Here is a 14,987-nt window from a genome sequence, read left to right as displayed (position 1 = left end):
AGAAGATGTGCCCACTACAGATCAGCCTTTCTCAGCAATTATCTGGTTACATAGAGGAACCGTATGATTCCTGTACTTATATAATGCACATTTGTCAGACACATTGTTGCTTACGGCCACACCACCCTGAACATGCCCGACCTCGTCTGATCTCGGAAGCCAAGCAGGGTTGAGCCTCCTTAGTACTTGGATGGGAGACAGCTTGGGAATACCAGGTGCTGTAAGCTTTTTCTCTTCTCTCTACCACCTGCATGTCTTTTGTTGCAACGTCTGATCACCCTGTGACACATGAGGAAGTTGGTCATCTTCAGCTGCTGCTGCTTTGTTGGCTGACACGAAGTGATCTGAGAGTCTCAGTTTCAGTTGCAGAGAATGATCACATCAGAGAAGATGATTTGCCCGCTACACATCAGCCTTTCTCGGCAATTATCTGGTTGCATAGAGGAACCGTAGTTGGCAGACACGAAGTGATCTGAGAGTCTCAGTTTCAGCTGCAGAGAATAATCACGTCAGGGAAGAAGATGTGCCCACTACACATCAGCCTTTCTCGGAAATGATCTGGTTGCATAGAGGAACCGTATGATTCCAGTACCTATATAATGCACATTTGTCAGAGACATTGTTGCTTACGGCCACACCACCCTGAACATGCCCGACCTCGTCTGATCTCGGAAGCCAAGGAGGGTTGGGCCTAGTTAGTACTTGGATGGAAGACCTCTTGGGAATACCAGGTGCTTTAAGCTTTTTCTCTTCTCTCTACCACCTGCATGTCTTTTGTTGCAACGTCTGATCACCCTATGACACATGAGGAAGTTGGTCATCTTCAGCAGCTGCTGCTGCTTTGTTGGCAGACACGAAGTGATCTGAGAGTCTCAGTTTCAGTTGCAGAGAATGATCACATCAGAGAAGATTATTTGCCCGCTACACATCAGCCTTTCTCGGCAATTATCTGGTTGCATAGAGGAACCGTATGATTCCAGTACCTATATAATGCACATTTGTCAGAGACATTGTTGCTTACGGCCACACCACCCTGAAGAAGCCTGACCTCGTCTGATCTCGGACGCCAAGCAGGGTTGTACCTGGTTAGTACTTGGATGGGAGACAGCTTGGGAGTACCAGGTGCTGTAAGCTTTTTCTCTTCTCTCTACCACCTGCATGTGTTTTGTTGCAACGTCTGATCACCCTGTGACACATGAGGAAGTTGGTCATCTTCAGCTGTTGCTGCTTTGTTGATAGACACGAGGTGATCTGAGAGTCTCAGTTTCAGCTGAAGAGAATAATCACATCAAGGAGGAAGATGAGCCCACTACAAGTCAGCCTTTTTCGGCAATTATCTGGTTACACAGAGGAAGTGTATGATTCCAGTACCTATATAATGCACATTTGTCACCGATATTGTTGCTTACGGCCACACCACCCTGAATAAGCCCGACCTCGTCTGATCTCGGAAGCCAAGCAGGGTTGGGCCTGGTTAGTACTTTAATGGGAGACTGCTTGGGAATACCAGGTGCTGTAAGCGTTTTCTCTTCTCTCTACAACCTGCATGTCTTTTGTTGCAACGTCTGATCACCCTGTGACACATGAGGAAGTTGGTCATCTTCAGCTGTTGCTGCTTTGTTGGAAGACACGAAGTGATCTGAGAGTCTCAGTTTCAGCTGAAGAGAATAATCACGTCAGGGAAGAAGATGTGCCCACTACACATCAGCCTTTCTCAGCAATTATCTGGTTACATAGAGGAACCGTATGATTCCTGTACTTATATAATGCACATTTGTCACAGACATTGTTGCTTACGGCCACACCACCCTGAATATGCCTGACCTCGTCTGATCTCGGAAGCCAAGCAGAGTTGGGCCTGGTTAGCACTTGGGTGGGAGACCGCTTGAAAATACCAGGTGCTGTAAGCTTTTTCTCTTCTCTCTACCACCTGCATGTCTTTTTTTGCAACGTCTGATCACCCTGTGACACATGAGGAAGTTGGTCATCTTCAGCTGCTGCTGCTTTGTTGGCAGACACAGAGTGATCTGAGAGTCTCAGTTTCAGCTGCAGAGAATAATCACATCAGGGAAGAATATGTGCCCACTACAAGTCAGCCTTTCTCGGCAATTATCTGGTTTCATAGAGGAAGTGTATGATTCCAGTACCTATATAATGCACATTTGTCACAGAAATTGTTCCTTACGGCCACACCACCCTGAATAAGCCTGACCTCGTCTGATCTCGGAAGCCGAGGAGGGTTGGGCCTGGTTAGTACTTTAATGGGAGACTGCTTGGGAATACCAGGTGCTGTAAGCGTTTTCTCTTCTCTCTACAACCTACATGTCTTTTGTTGCAACGTCTGATCACCCTGTGACACATGAGGTATTTGGTCATCTTCAGCTGCGGCTGCTTTGTTGGCAAACACGAAGTGATCTGAGAGTCTCAGTTTCAACTGAAGAGAATAATGACGTCAGGGAAGAAGATGTGCCGACTACACATCAGCCTTTCTCAGCAATTATCTGGTTACATAGAGGAACCGTATGATTCCTGTACTTATATAATGCACATTTGTCAGACACATTGTTGCTTACGGCCACACCACCCTGAACATGCCCGACCTCGTCTGATCTCGGAAGCCAAGCAGGGTTGAGCCTCCTTAGTACTTGGATGGGAGACAGCTTGGGAATACCAGGTGCTGTAAGCTTTTTCTCTTCTCTCTACCACCTGCATGTCTTTTGTTGCAACGTCTGATCACCCTGTGACACGTGAAGAAGTTAGTCATCTTCAGCTGCTGCTGCTTTGTTGATAGACACGAGGTGATCTGAGAGTCTCAGTTTCAGCTGCAGAGAATAATCACATCAAGGAGGAAGATGAACCCACTACAAGTCAGCCTTTTTCGGCAATTATCTAGTTATACAGAGGAAGTGTATGATTCCAGTACCTATATAATGCACATTTGTCACCAATATTGTTGCTTACGGCCACACCACCCTGAATAAGCCCGACCTCGTCTGATCTCGGAAGCCAAGCAGTGTTGGGCCTGGTTAGTACTTTAATGGGAGACTGCTTGGGAATACCAGGTTCTGTAAGCGTTTTCTCTTCTCTCTACAACCTGCATGTCTTTTGTTGCAACGTCTGATCACCCTGTGACACATGAGGAAGTTGGTCATCTTCAGCAGCTGCTGCTTTGTTGGCAGACACGAAGTGATCTGAGAGTCTCAGTTTCAGCTGCAGAGAATAATCACATCAGGGAAGAAGATGTTTCCATAACAAGTCAGCCTTTCTCTGCAATTATCTGGTTACATAGAGGAAGTGTATGATTCCAGTACCTATATAATGCACATTTGTCACAGAAATTGTTCCTTACGGCCACACCACCCTGAATAAGCCCGACCTCGTCTGATCTCGGAAGCCAAGGAGGGTTGGGCCTGGTTAGTACTTTAATGGGAGACTGCTTGGGAACACCAGGGGCTGTAAGCGTTTTCTCTTCTCTCTACAACCTGCATGTCTTTTGTTGCAACGTCTGATCACCCTGTGACACATGAGGAAGTTGGTCATCTTCAGCAGCTGCTGCTTTGTTGGCAGACACGAAGTGATCTGAGAGTCTCAGTTTCAGCTGCAGAGAATAATCACATCAAGGAGGAAGATGAACCCACTACAAGTCAGCCTTTCTCGGCAATTATCTGGTTTCATAGAGCAAGTGTATGATTCCAGTACCTATATAATTCACATTTGTAACAGATATTGTCGCTTACCGCCACACCACCCCGAATAAGCCCCACCTTGTCTTATCTCGGAAGCCAAGCAGGGTTGGGTCTGGTTTGTACTTCAATGGGAGACTGCTTGGGAATACCAGGTGCTGTAAGCTGTTTCTCTTCTCTCTACCACCTGCATGTGTTTTGTTGCAACGTCTGATCACCCTGTGACACATGAGGAAGTTGGTCATCTTCAGCTGCTGCTGCTTTGTTGGCAGACACGAAGTGATCTGAGAGTCTCAGTTTCAGCTGAAGAGAATGATCACATCAGAGAAGATGATATGCCCACTACACATCAGCCTTTCTCGGCAATTATCTGGTTTCATAGAGGAAGTGTATGATTCCAGTACCTATATAATTCACATTTGTAACAAATATATTTGCTTACCGCCACACCACCCTGAATAAGCCCCACCTTGTCTTATCTCGGAAGCCAAGTAGGGTTGGGCCTGGTTAGTACTTAGATGGGAGACTGCTTGGGATTACCAGGTGCTGTAAGCTTTTTGTCTTCTCTTGACCACCTGCATGTCTTTTGTTGCAACGTCTGATCACCCTGTGACACATGAGGAAGTTGGTCATCTTCAGCTCCTGCTGCTTTGTTGGCAGACATGAGGTAATCTGAGAGTCTCAGTTTCAGCTGGAGAGAATAATCACATCAGAGAAGAAGATGTGCCCACTACAGATCAGCCTTTCTCAGCAATTATCTGGTTACATAGAGGAACCGTATGATTCCTGTACTTATATAATGCACATTTGTCAGACACATTGTTGCTTACGGCCACACCACCCTGAACATGCCCGACCTCGTCTGATCTCGGAAGCCAAGCAGGGTTGAGCCTCCTTAGTACTTGGATGGGAGACAGCTTGGGAATACCAGGTGCTGTAAGCTTTTTCTCTTCTCTCTACCACCTGCATGTCTTTTGTTGCAACGTCTGATCACCCTGTGACACATGAGGAAGTTGGTCATCTTCAGCTGCGGCTGCTTTGTTGGCTGACACGAAGTGATCTGAGAGTCTCAGTTTAAGTTGCAGAGAATGATCACATCAGAGAAGATGATTTGCCCGCTACACATCAGCCTTTCTCGGCAATTATCTGGTTGCATAGAGGAACCGTAGTTGGCAGACACGAAGTGATCTGAGAGTCTCAGTTTCAGCTGCAGAGAATAATCACGTCAGGGAAGAAGATGTGCCCACTACACATCAGCCTTTCTCAGCAATTATCTGGTTACATAGAGGAACCGTATGATTCCAGTACCTATATAATGCACATTTGTCAGAGACGTTGTTGCTTACGGCCACACCACCCTGAATAAGCCCGACCTCGTCTGATCTCGGACGCCAAGCAGGGTTGTACCTGGTTAGTACTTGGATGGGAGACAGCTTGGGAATACCAGGTGCTGTAAGCTTTTTCTCTTCTCTCTACCACCTGCATGTCTTTTGTTGCAACGTCTGATCACCCTGTGACACGTGAAGAAGTTGGTCATCTTCAGCTGCTGCTGCTTTGTTGATAGACACGAGGTGATCTGAGAGTCTCAGTTTCAGCTCCAGAGAATAATCACATCAAGGAGGAAGATGAACCCACTACAAGTCAGCCTTTTTCGGCAATTATCTGGTTATACAGAGGAAGTGTATGATTCCAGTACCTATATAATGCACATTTGTCACCGATATTGTTGCTTACGGCCACACCACCCTGAATAAGCCCGACCTCGTCTGATCTCGGAAGCCAAGCACGGTTGGGCCTGGTTAGTACTTGAATGGGAGACCGCTTGGGAATACCAGGTACCTTAAGCTTTTTCTCTTCTCTCTACCACCTGCATGTCTTTTGTTGCAACGTCTGATCACCCTGTGACACATGAGGAAGTTGGTCATCTTCAGCTTCTGCTGCTTTGTTGGCAGACACGAAGTGATCTGAGAGTCTCATGTTCAGCTGGAGAAAATTATCACGTCAGGGAAGAAGATTATTTGCCCGCTACACATCAGCCTTTCTCGGCAATTATCTGGTTGCATAGAGGAACCGTATGATTCCAGTACCTATATAATGCACATTTGTCACCGATGTTGTTGCTTACGGCCACACCACCCTGAATAAGCCCAACCTCGTCTGATCTCGGAAGCCAAGCAGGGTTGGGCCTGGTTAGTACTTGAATGGGAGACCGCTTGGGAATACCAGGTGCCTTAAGCTTTTTCTCTTCTCTCTACCACCTGCATGTCTTTTGTTGCAACGTCTGATCACCCTGTGACACATGAGGAAGTTGGCCATCTTCAGCTGCTGCTGCTTTGTTGGAAGACACGAAGTGATCTGAGAGTCTCAGTTTCAGCTAAAGAGAATAATCACTTCAGGGAAGAAGATGTGCCCACTACAGATCAGCCTTTCTCAGCAATTATCTGGTTACATAGAGGAACCGTATGATTCCTGTACTTATATAATGCACATTTGTCAGACACATTGTTGCTTACGGCCACACCACCCTGAACATGCCCGACCTCGTCTGATCTCGGAAGCCAAGCAGGGTTGAGCCTCCTTAGTACTTGGATGGGAGACAGCTTGGGAATACCAGGTGCTGTAAGCTTTTTCTCTTCTCTCTACCACCTGCATGTCTTTTGTTGCAACGTCTGATCACCCTGTGACACATGAGGAAGTTGGTCATCTTCAGCTGCTGCTGCTTTGTTGGCTGACACGAAGTGATCTGAGAGTCTCAGTTTCAGTTGCAGAGAATGATCACATCAGAGAAGATGATTTGCCCGCTACACATCAGCCTTTCTCGGCAATTATCTGGTTGCATAGAGGAACCGTAGTTGGCAGACACGAAGTGATCTGAGAGTCTCAGTTTCAGCTGCAGAGAATAATCACGTCAGGGAAGAAGATGTGCCCACTACACATCAGCCTTTCTCGGAAATGATCTGGTTGCATAGAGGAACCGTATGATTCCAGTACCTATATAATGCACATTTGTCAGAGACATTGTTGCTTACGGCCACACCACCCTGAACATGCCCGACCTCGTCTGATCTCGGAAGCCAAGGAGGGTTGGGCCTAGTTAGTACTTGGATGGAAGACCTCTTGGGAATACCAGGTGCTTTAAGCTTTTTCTCTTCTCTCTACCACCTGCATGTCTTTTGTTGCAACGTCTGATCACCCTATGACACATGAGGAAGTTGGTCATCTTCAGCAGCTGCTGCTGCTTTGTTGGCAGACACGAAGTGATCTGAGAGTCTCAGTTTCAGTTGCAGAGAATGATCACATCAGAGAAGATTATTTGCCCGCTACACATCAGCCTTTCTCGGCAATTATCTGGTTGCATAGAGGAACCGTATGATTCCAGTACCTATATAATGCACATTTGTCAGAGACATTGTTGCTTACGGCCACACCACCCTGAAGAAGCCTGACCTCGTCTGATCTCGGACGCCAAGCAGGGTTGTACCTGGTTAGTACTTGGATGGGAGACAGCTTGGGAGTACCAGGTGCTGTAAGCTTTTTCTCTTCTCTCTACCACCTGCATGTGTTTTGTTGCAACGTCTGATCACCCTGTGACACATGAGGAAGTTGGTCATCTTCAGCTGTTGCTGCTTTGTTGGAAGACACGAAGTGATCTGAGAGTCTCAGTTTCAGCTGAAGAGAATAATCACGTCAGGGAAGAAGATGTGCCCACTACACATCAGCCTTTCTCAGCAATTATCTGGTTACATAGAGGAACCGTATGATTCCTGTACTTATATAATGCACATTTGTCACAGACATTGTTGCTTACGGCCACACCACCCTGAATATGCCTGACCTCGTCTGATCTCGGAAGCCAAGCAGAGTTGGGCCTGGTTAGTACTTGGGTGGGAGACCGCTTGAAAATACCAGGTGCTGTAAGCTTTTTCTCTTCTCTCTACCACCTGCATGTCTTTTTTTGCAACGTCTGATCACCCTGTGACACATGAGGAAGTTGGTCATCTTCAGCTGCTGCTGCTTTGTTGGCAGACACAGAGTGATCTGAGAGTCTCAGTTTCAGCTGCAGAGAATAATCACATCAGGGAAGAATATGTGCCCACTACAAGTCAGCCTTTCTCGGCAATTATCTGGTTTCATAGAGGAAGTGTATGATTCCAGTACCTATATAATGCACATTTGTCACAGAAATTGTTCCTTACGGCCACACCACCCTGAATAAGCCTGACCTCGTCTGATCTCGGAAGCCGAGGAGGGTTGGGCCTGGTTAGTACTTTAATGGGAGACTGCTTGGGAATACCAGGTGCTGTAAGCGTTTTCTCTTCTCTCTACAACCTGCATGTCTTTTGTTGCAACGTCTGATCACCCTGTGACACATGAGGTATTTGGTCATCTTCAGCTGCGGCTGCTTTGTTGGCAAACACAAAGTGATCTGAGAGTCTCAGTTTCAGCTGAAGAGAATGATCACGTCAGGGAACAAGATGTGCCCACTACACATCAGCCTTTCTCTGCAATTATCTGGTTGCATAGAGGAACCGTATGATTCCAGTACCTATATAATGCACATTTTTCAGAGATATTGTTGCTTACGGCCACACCACCCTGAACATCCCCTTCCTCGTCTGATCTCGGAAGCCAAGCACAGTTGGGCCTGGTTTGTACTTGGATGGAAGACCTCTTGGGAATACCAGGTGCTTTAAGCTTTTTCTCTTCTCTCAACCACCTGCATGTCTTTTGTTGCAATGTCTGATCACCCTGTGACACATGAGGAAGTTGGTCATCTTCAGCTGCTGCTGCTTTGTTGGCAGACACGAAGTGATCTGAGAGTCTCATTTTCAGCTGGAGAGAATTATCACGTCAGGGAACAAGATATGCCCGCTACATATCAGCCTTTCTCTGCAAATATCTGGTTACATAGAGGAACCATATGATTTGATTACCTATATAATGCGCATTTGTCACAGAGATTGTTGCTTACGGCCAAACCACCCTGAATATGTCCAACCTCGTCTGATCTCGGAAGCCAAGGAGGGTTGGGCCTGGTTAGTACTTTGATGGGAGACCGCTTGGGAATACCAGGTGCTGTAAGCTTTTTCTCTTCTCTCTACCACCTGCATGTCTTTTGTTGCAACGTCTGATCACCCTGTGACACATGAGGAAGTTGGTCATCTTCAGCTTCTGCTGCTTTGTTGGCAGACACGAAGTGATCTGAGAGTCTCAGTTTCAGTTGCAGAGAATGATCACATCAGAGAAGATGATTTACCCGCTACACATCAGCCTTTCTCGGCAATTATCTGGTTGCATAGAAGAACCGTATGATTCCAGTACCTATATAATGCACATTTGTCAGAGACATTGTTGCTTACGGCCACACAACCCTGAACATGCCCGACCTCGTCTGATCTCGGAAGCCAAGCACAGTTGGGCCTGGTTTGTACTTGGATGGAAGACCTCTTGGGAATAGGAGGTGCTGTAAGCTTTTTCTCTTCTCTCTACCACCTGCATGTCTTTTGTTGCAACGTCTGATCACCCTGTGACACATGAGGAAGTTGGTCATCTTCAGCTTCTGCTGCTTTGTTGGCAGACACAAAGTGATCTGAGAGTCTCAGTTTCAGCTCGAGAGAATAATCACGTCAGGGAAGAAGATGTGCCCACTACTTATCAGCTTTTCTCGGCAATTATCTGGTTACATAGAGGAACTGTATGATTCCAGTACCTTTATAATGCACATTTGTCACAGTTATGGTTGCTTACCGCCACACCACCCTGAATATGCCCGACCACGTCTGATCTCGGAAGCCAAGCAGGTTTGGGCCTGGTTTGTACTTGGATGGTAGACTCTCTGGGAATGCCAGGTGCTGTAAGCTTTTTGTCTTCTCTCTACCACCTGCATGTCTTTTGTTGCAACGTCTGATCACCCTGTGACACATGAGGAAGTTGGTCATCTTCAGCTACTGCTGCTTTGTTGGCAGACACAAAGTGATCTGAGAGTCTCAGTTTCAGCTGCAGAGAATAATCACGTCAGGGAAGAAGATGTGCCCACTACACATCAGCCTTTCTCGGAAATGATCTGGTTGCATAGAGGAACCGTATGATTCCAGTACCTATATAATGCACATTTGTCAGAGACATTGTTGCTTACGGCCACACCACCCTGAACATGCTCGACCTCGTCTGATCTCGGAAGCCAAGGAGGTTTGGGCCTGGTTAGTACTTGGATAGGAGACCTCTTGGGAATACCAGGTGTGGTAAGCTTTTTCTCTTCTCTCTACCACCTGCATGTCTTTTGTTGCAACGTCTGATCACCCTGTGACACATGAGGAAGTTGGTCATCTTCAGCAGCTGCTGCTGCTTTGTTGGCAGACACGAAGTGATCTGAGAGTCTCAGTTTAAGTTGCAGAGAATGATCACATCAGGGAAGAAGATATGCCCATAACAAGTGAGCCTTTCTCGGAAATTATCTGGTTACATAGAGGAAGTGTATGATTCCAGTACTTATATAATGCACATTTGTCACAGTTATTGTTGCTTACGGCCACACCACCCTGAATATACCCGACCTCGTCTGATCTCGGACGCCAAGCAGGGTTGTACCTGGTTAGTACTTGGATTGGAGTCAGCTTGGGAATACCAGGTGCTGTAAGCTTTTTCTCTTCTCTCTACCACCTGCATGTCTTTTGTTGCAACGTCTGATCACCCTGTGACACGTGAAGAAGTTGGTCATCTTCAGCTGCTGCTGCTTTGTTGATAGACACGAGGTGATCTGAGAGTCTCAGTTTCAGCTCCAGAGAATAATCACATCAAGGAGGAAGATGAATCCACTACAAGTCAGCCTTTTTCGGCAATTATCTGGTTATACAGAGGAAGTGTATGATTCCAGTACCTATATAATGCACATTTGTCACCGATATTGTTGCTTACGGCCACACCACCCTGAATAAGCCCAACCTCGTCTGATCTCGGAAGCCAAGCAGGGTTGGGCCTGGTTAGTACTTGAATGGGAGACCGCTTGGGAATACCAGGTGCCTTAAGCTTTTTCTCTTCTCTCTACCACCTGCATGTCTTTTGTTGCAACGTCTGATCACCCTGTGACACATGAGGAAGTTGGCCATCTTCAGCTGCTGCTGCTTTGTTGGAAGACACGAAGTGATCTGAGAGTCTCAGTTTCAGCTAAAGAGAATAATCACTTCAGGGAAGAAGATGTGCCCACTACAGATCAGCCTTTCTCAGCAATTATCTGGTTACATAGAGGAACCGTATGATTCCTGTACTTATATAATGCACATTTGTCAGACACATTGTTGCTTACGGCCACACCACCCTGAACATGTCTGATCTCGGAAGCCAAGCAGGGTTGAACCTCCTTAGGACTTGGATGGGAGACTGCTTGGGAATACCAGGTGCTGTAAGCTTCTTCTCTTCTCTCTACCACCTGCATGTCTTTTGTTGCAACGTCTGATCACCCTGTGACACATGAGGAAGTTGGTCATCTTCAGCTGCTGCTGCTTTGTTGGCTGACACGAAGTGATCTGAGAGTCTCAGTTTAAGTTGCAGAGAATGATCACATCAGAGAAGATGATTTGCCCGCTACACATCAGCCTTTCTCGGCAATTATCTGGTTGCATAGAGGAACCGTATGATTCCAGTACCTATATAATGCACATTTGTCAGAGACATTGTTGCTTACGGCCACACCACCCTGAACATGCCCGACCTCGTCTGATCTCGGAAGCCAAGGAGGGTTGGGCCTGGTTAGTACTTAAATGGGAGACCGCTTGGGAATACCAGGAGCTGTAAGCTTTTTGTCTTCTCTCGACCACCTGCATGTCTTTTGTTGCAACGTCTGATCACCCTGTGACACATGACGAAGTTGGTCATCTTCAGCTGCTGCTGCTTTGTTGGCAGACACAAAGTGATCTGAGAGTCTCAGTTTCAGCTGCAGAGAATAATCACATCAGGGAAGAAGATGTGCCCATAACAAGTCAGCCTTTCTCTGCAATTATCTGGTTACATAGAGGAATTGTATGATTCCAGTACCTATATAATGCACATTTGTCACAGAAATTGTTCCTTACGGCCACACCACCCTGAATAAGCCCGACCTCGTCTGATCTCAGAAGCCAAGCAGAGTTGGGCCTGGTTAGTACTTGGGTGGGAGACCGCTTGAAAATACCAGGTGCTGTAAGCTTTTTCTCTTCTCTCTACAACCTGCATGTCTTTTTTTGCAACGTCTGATCACCCTGTGACACATGAGGAAGTTGGTCATCTTCAGCTGCTGCTGCTTTGTTGGCAGACACGAAGTGATCTGAGAGTCTCAGTTTCAGCTGAAGAGAATGATCACATCAGAGAAGATGATATGCCCACTACACATCAGCCTTTCTCGGCAATTATCTGGTTACATAGAGGAATTGTATGATTCCAGTACCTATATAATGCACATTTGTCACAGAAATTGTTCCTTACGGCCACACCACCCTGAATAAGCCCGACCTCGTCTGATCTCGGAAGCCAAGGAGGGTTGGGCCTGGTTAGTACTTTAATGGGAGACTGCTTGGGAATACCAGGTTCTGTAAGAGTTTTCTCTTCTCTCTACAACCTGCATGTCTTTTGTTGCAACGTCTGATCACCCTGTGACACATGAGGAAGTTGGTCATCTTCAGCTGCTGCTGCTTTGTTGGCAGACACGAAGTGATCTGAGAGTCTCAGTTTCAGCTGCAGAGAATAATCACATCAGGGAAGAAGATGTTTCCATAACAAGTCAGCCTTTCTCTGCAATTATCTGGTTACATAGAGGAAGTGTATGATTCCAGTACCTATATAATGCACATTTGTCACAGAAATTGTTCCTTACGGCCACACCACCCTGAATAAGCCCGACCTCGTCTGATCTCGGAAGCCAAGGAGGGTTGGGCCTGGTTAGTACTTTAATGGGAGACTGCTTGGGAATACCAGGTGCTGTAAGCGTTTTCTCTTCTCTCTACAACCTGCATGTCTTTTGTTGCAACGTCTGATCACCCTGTGACACATGAGGAAGTTGGTCATCTTCAGCAGCTGCTGCTTTGTTGGCAGACACGAAGTGATCTGAGAGTCTCAGTTTCAGCTGAAGAGAATGATCACATCAGAGAAGATGATATGCCCACTACACATCAGCCTTTCTCTGCAATTATCTGGTTTCATAGAGCAAGTGTATGATTCCAGTACCTATATAATTCACATTTGTAACAAATATTGTCGCTTACCGCCACACCACCCTGAATAAGCCCCACCTTGTCTTATCTCGGAAGCCAAGCAGGGTTGGGTCTGGTTTGTACTTCAATGGGAGACTGCTTGGGAATACCAGGTGCTGTAAGCTGTTTCTCTTCTCTCTACCACCTGCATGTGTTTTGTTGCAACGTCTGATCACCCTGTGACACATGAGGAAGTTGGTCATCTTCAGCTGCTGCTGCTTTGTTGGCAGACATGAGGTAATCTGAGAGTCTCAGTTTCAGCTGGAGAGAATAATCACATCAGAGAAGAAGATGTGCCCACTACAAGTCAGCTTTTCTCTGCAATTATTTGGTTGCATAGAGGAACCGTATGATTCCAGTACCTATATAATGCACATTTGTCACAGACATTGTCGCTTACGGCCAAACCACCCTGAATAAGCCCGACCTCATCTGATCTCGGAAGCCAAGCAGGTTTAGGCCTGCTTAGTACTTGATGGGAGACTGCTTGGGAATACCAGGTGCTGTAAGCTTTTTCTCTTCTCTCTACCACCTGCATGTCTTTTGTTGCAACGTCTGATCACCCTGTGACACGTGAAGAAGTTGGTCATCTTCAGCTGCTGCTGCTTTGTTGATAGACACAAGGTGATCTGAGAGTCTCAGTTTCAGCTCCAGAGAATAATCACATCAAGGAGGAAGATGAATCCACTACAAGTCAGCCTTTTTCGGCAATTATCTGGTTATACAGAGGAAGTGTATGATTCCAGTACCTATATAATGCACATTTGTCACCGATATTGTTGCTTACGGCCACACCACCCTGAATAAGCCCGACCTCGTCTGATCTCGGAAGCCAAGCACGGTTGGGCCTGGTTAGTACTTGAATGGGAGACCGCTTGGGAATACCAGGTACCTTAAGCTTTTTCTCTTCTCTCTACCACCTGCATGTCTTTTGTTGCAACGTCTGATCACCCTGTGACACATGAGGAAGTTGGTCATCTTCAGCTTCTGCTGCTTTGTTGGCAGACACGAAGTGATCTGAGAGTCTCATGTTCAGCTGGAGAAAATTATCACGTCAGGGAAGAAGATGATTTGCCCGCTACACATCAGCCTTTCTCGGCAATTATCTGGTTGCATAGAGGAACCGTATGATTCCAGTACCTATATAATGCACATTTGTCAGAGACATTGTTGCTTACGGCCACACCACCCTGAATAAGCCCGACCTCGTCTGATCTCCGACGCCAAGCAGGGTTGTACCTGGTTAGTACTTGGATAGGAGACAGCTTGGGAATACCAGGTGCTGTAAGCTTTTTCTCTTCTCTCTACCACCTGCATGTCTTTTGTTGCAACGTCTGATCACCCTGTGACACGTGAAGAAGTTGGTCATCTTCAGCTGCTGCTGCTTTGTTGATAGACACGAGGTGATCTGAGAGTCTCAGTTTCAGTTGCAGAGAATGATCACATCAGAGAAGATGATTTGTCCGCTACACATCAGCCTTTCTCGGCAATTATCTGGTTGCATAGAGGAACCGTATGATTCCAGTACCTATATAATGCACATTTGTCAGAGACATTGTTGCTTACGGCCACACCACCCTGAATAAGCCCGACCTCGTCTGATCTCGGACGCCAAGCAGGGTTGTACCTGGTTAGTACTTGGATAGGAGTCAGCTTGGGAATACCAGGTGCTGTAAGCTTTTTCTCTTCTCTCTACCACCTGCATGTCTTTTGTTGCAACGTCTGATCACCCTGTGACACATGAGGAAGTTGGTCATCTTCAGCTTCTGCTGCTTTGTTGGCAGACACGAAGTGATCTGAGAGTCTCATGTTCAGCTGGAGAAAATTATCACGTCAGGGAAGAAGATGATTTGCCCGCTACACATCAGCCTTTCTCGGCAATTATCTGGTTGCATAGAGGAACCGTATGATTCCAGTACCTATATAATGCACATTTGTCAGAGACATTGTTGCTTACGGCCACACCACCCTGAATAAGCCCGACCTCGTCTGATCTCGGACGCCAAGCAGGGTTGTACCTGGTTAGTACTTGGATAGGAGACAGCTTGGGAATACCAGGTGCTGTAAGCTTTTTCTCTTCTCT

General features: G+C 46.6%; 34 pseudogenes; all 34 read left to right on the top strand.

The window, feature by feature from the left end:
* Positions 1–108: 108 nt before the first annotated feature.
* Positions 109–227, top strand: LOC140292931 (5S ribosomal RNA; annotated as a pseudogene).
* A 397-nt stretch (positions 228–624) lies between these two features.
* Positions 625–743, top strand: LOC140282092 (5S ribosomal RNA; annotated as a pseudogene).
* A 272-nt stretch (positions 744–1,015) lies between these two features.
* On the top strand, positions 1,016–1,134 carry LOC140295020 (5S ribosomal RNA; annotated as a pseudogene).
* Positions 1,135–1,403: 269 nt separating this feature from the next.
* Positions 1,404–1,522, top strand: LOC140299152 (5S ribosomal RNA; annotated as a pseudogene).
* A 269-nt stretch (positions 1,523–1,791) lies between these two features.
* LOC140285702 (5S ribosomal RNA) lies at positions 1,792–1,910 on the top strand (annotated as a pseudogene).
* A 269-nt stretch (positions 1,911–2,179) lies between these two features.
* On the top strand, positions 2,180–2,298 carry LOC140295637 (5S ribosomal RNA; annotated as a pseudogene).
* Positions 2,299–2,567: 269 nt separating this feature from the next.
* Positions 2,568–2,686, top strand: LOC140292930 (5S ribosomal RNA; annotated as a pseudogene).
* A 269-nt stretch (positions 2,687–2,955) lies between these two features.
* Positions 2,956–3,074, top strand: LOC140288653 (5S ribosomal RNA; annotated as a pseudogene).
* A 269-nt stretch (positions 3,075–3,343) lies between these two features.
* LOC140292747 (5S ribosomal RNA) lies at positions 3,344–3,462 on the top strand (annotated as a pseudogene).
* A 1,045-nt stretch (positions 3,463–4,507) lies between these two features.
* On the top strand, positions 4,508–4,626 carry LOC140292929 (5S ribosomal RNA; annotated as a pseudogene).
* A 397-nt stretch (positions 4,627–5,023) lies between these two features.
* Positions 5,024–5,142, top strand: LOC140290348 (5S ribosomal RNA; annotated as a pseudogene).
* Positions 5,143–5,411: 269 nt separating this feature from the next.
* Positions 5,412–5,530, top strand: LOC140320067 (5S ribosomal RNA; annotated as a pseudogene).
* A 272-nt stretch (positions 5,531–5,802) lies between these two features.
* LOC140311860 (5S ribosomal RNA) lies at positions 5,803–5,921 on the top strand (annotated as a pseudogene).
* Positions 5,922–6,190: 269 nt separating this feature from the next.
* Positions 6,191–6,309, top strand: LOC140292928 (5S ribosomal RNA; annotated as a pseudogene).
* A 397-nt stretch (positions 6,310–6,706) lies between these two features.
* LOC140282086 (5S ribosomal RNA) lies at positions 6,707–6,825 on the top strand (annotated as a pseudogene).
* Positions 6,826–7,097: 272 nt separating this feature from the next.
* On the top strand, positions 7,098–7,216 carry LOC140295019 (5S ribosomal RNA; annotated as a pseudogene).
* A 269-nt stretch (positions 7,217–7,485) lies between these two features.
* LOC140301096 (5S ribosomal RNA) lies at positions 7,486–7,604 on the top strand (annotated as a pseudogene).
* Positions 7,605–7,873: 269 nt separating this feature from the next.
* Positions 7,874–7,992, top strand: LOC140295636 (5S ribosomal RNA; annotated as a pseudogene).
* Positions 7,993–8,261: 269 nt separating this feature from the next.
* Positions 8,262–8,380, top strand: LOC140297042 (5S ribosomal RNA; annotated as a pseudogene).
* Positions 8,381–8,649: 269 nt separating this feature from the next.
* LOC140316486 (5S ribosomal RNA) lies at positions 8,650–8,768 on the top strand (annotated as a pseudogene).
* A 269-nt stretch (positions 8,769–9,037) lies between these two features.
* On the top strand, positions 9,038–9,156 carry LOC140296087 (5S ribosomal RNA; annotated as a pseudogene).
* Positions 9,157–9,425: 269 nt separating this feature from the next.
* LOC140291814 (5S ribosomal RNA) lies at positions 9,426–9,544 on the top strand (annotated as a pseudogene).
* Positions 9,545–9,813: 269 nt separating this feature from the next.
* Positions 9,814–9,932, top strand: LOC140292322 (5S ribosomal RNA; annotated as a pseudogene).
* Positions 9,933–10,204: 272 nt separating this feature from the next.
* Positions 10,205–10,323, top strand: LOC140314340 (5S ribosomal RNA; annotated as a pseudogene).
* A 269-nt stretch (positions 10,324–10,592) lies between these two features.
* LOC140311846 (5S ribosomal RNA) lies at positions 10,593–10,711 on the top strand (annotated as a pseudogene).
* A 647-nt stretch (positions 10,712–11,358) lies between these two features.
* LOC140300554 (5S ribosomal RNA) lies at positions 11,359–11,477 on the top strand (annotated as a pseudogene).
* Positions 11,478–11,746: 269 nt separating this feature from the next.
* Positions 11,747–11,865, top strand: LOC140290866 (5S ribosomal RNA; annotated as a pseudogene).
* A 269-nt stretch (positions 11,866–12,134) lies between these two features.
* Positions 12,135–12,253, top strand: LOC140293197 (5S ribosomal RNA; annotated as a pseudogene).
* Positions 12,254–12,522: 269 nt separating this feature from the next.
* Positions 12,523–12,641, top strand: LOC140288448 (5S ribosomal RNA; annotated as a pseudogene).
* Positions 12,642–13,298: 657 nt separating this feature from the next.
* Positions 13,299–13,416, top strand: LOC140293579 (5S ribosomal RNA; annotated as a pseudogene).
* Positions 13,417–13,685: 269 nt separating this feature from the next.
* Positions 13,686–13,804, top strand: LOC140320061 (5S ribosomal RNA; annotated as a pseudogene).
* A 272-nt stretch (positions 13,805–14,076) lies between these two features.
* Positions 14,077–14,195, top strand: LOC140294739 (5S ribosomal RNA; annotated as a pseudogene).
* A 269-nt stretch (positions 14,196–14,464) lies between these two features.
* Positions 14,465–14,583, top strand: LOC140292113 (5S ribosomal RNA; annotated as a pseudogene).
* A 272-nt stretch (positions 14,584–14,855) lies between these two features.
* On the top strand, positions 14,856–14,974 carry LOC140289902 (5S ribosomal RNA; annotated as a pseudogene).
* The last annotated feature ends 13 nt before the right edge of the window (positions 14,975–14,987 follow it).

This window comes from Leuresthes tenuis, unplaced genomic scaffold (assembly GCF_036924035.1).
Source record: "Leuresthes tenuis unplaced genomic scaffold, fLeuTen1.0.hap1 SCAF_1, whole genome shotgun sequence".
NCBI lineage: Eukaryota > Metazoa > Chordata > Actinopteri > Atheriniformes > Atherinopsidae > Leuresthes > Leuresthes tenuis.
The sequence above is the reverse complement of the archived record's forward strand: the minus strand, read 5'-3'. Positions and strand labels throughout refer to the sequence as shown.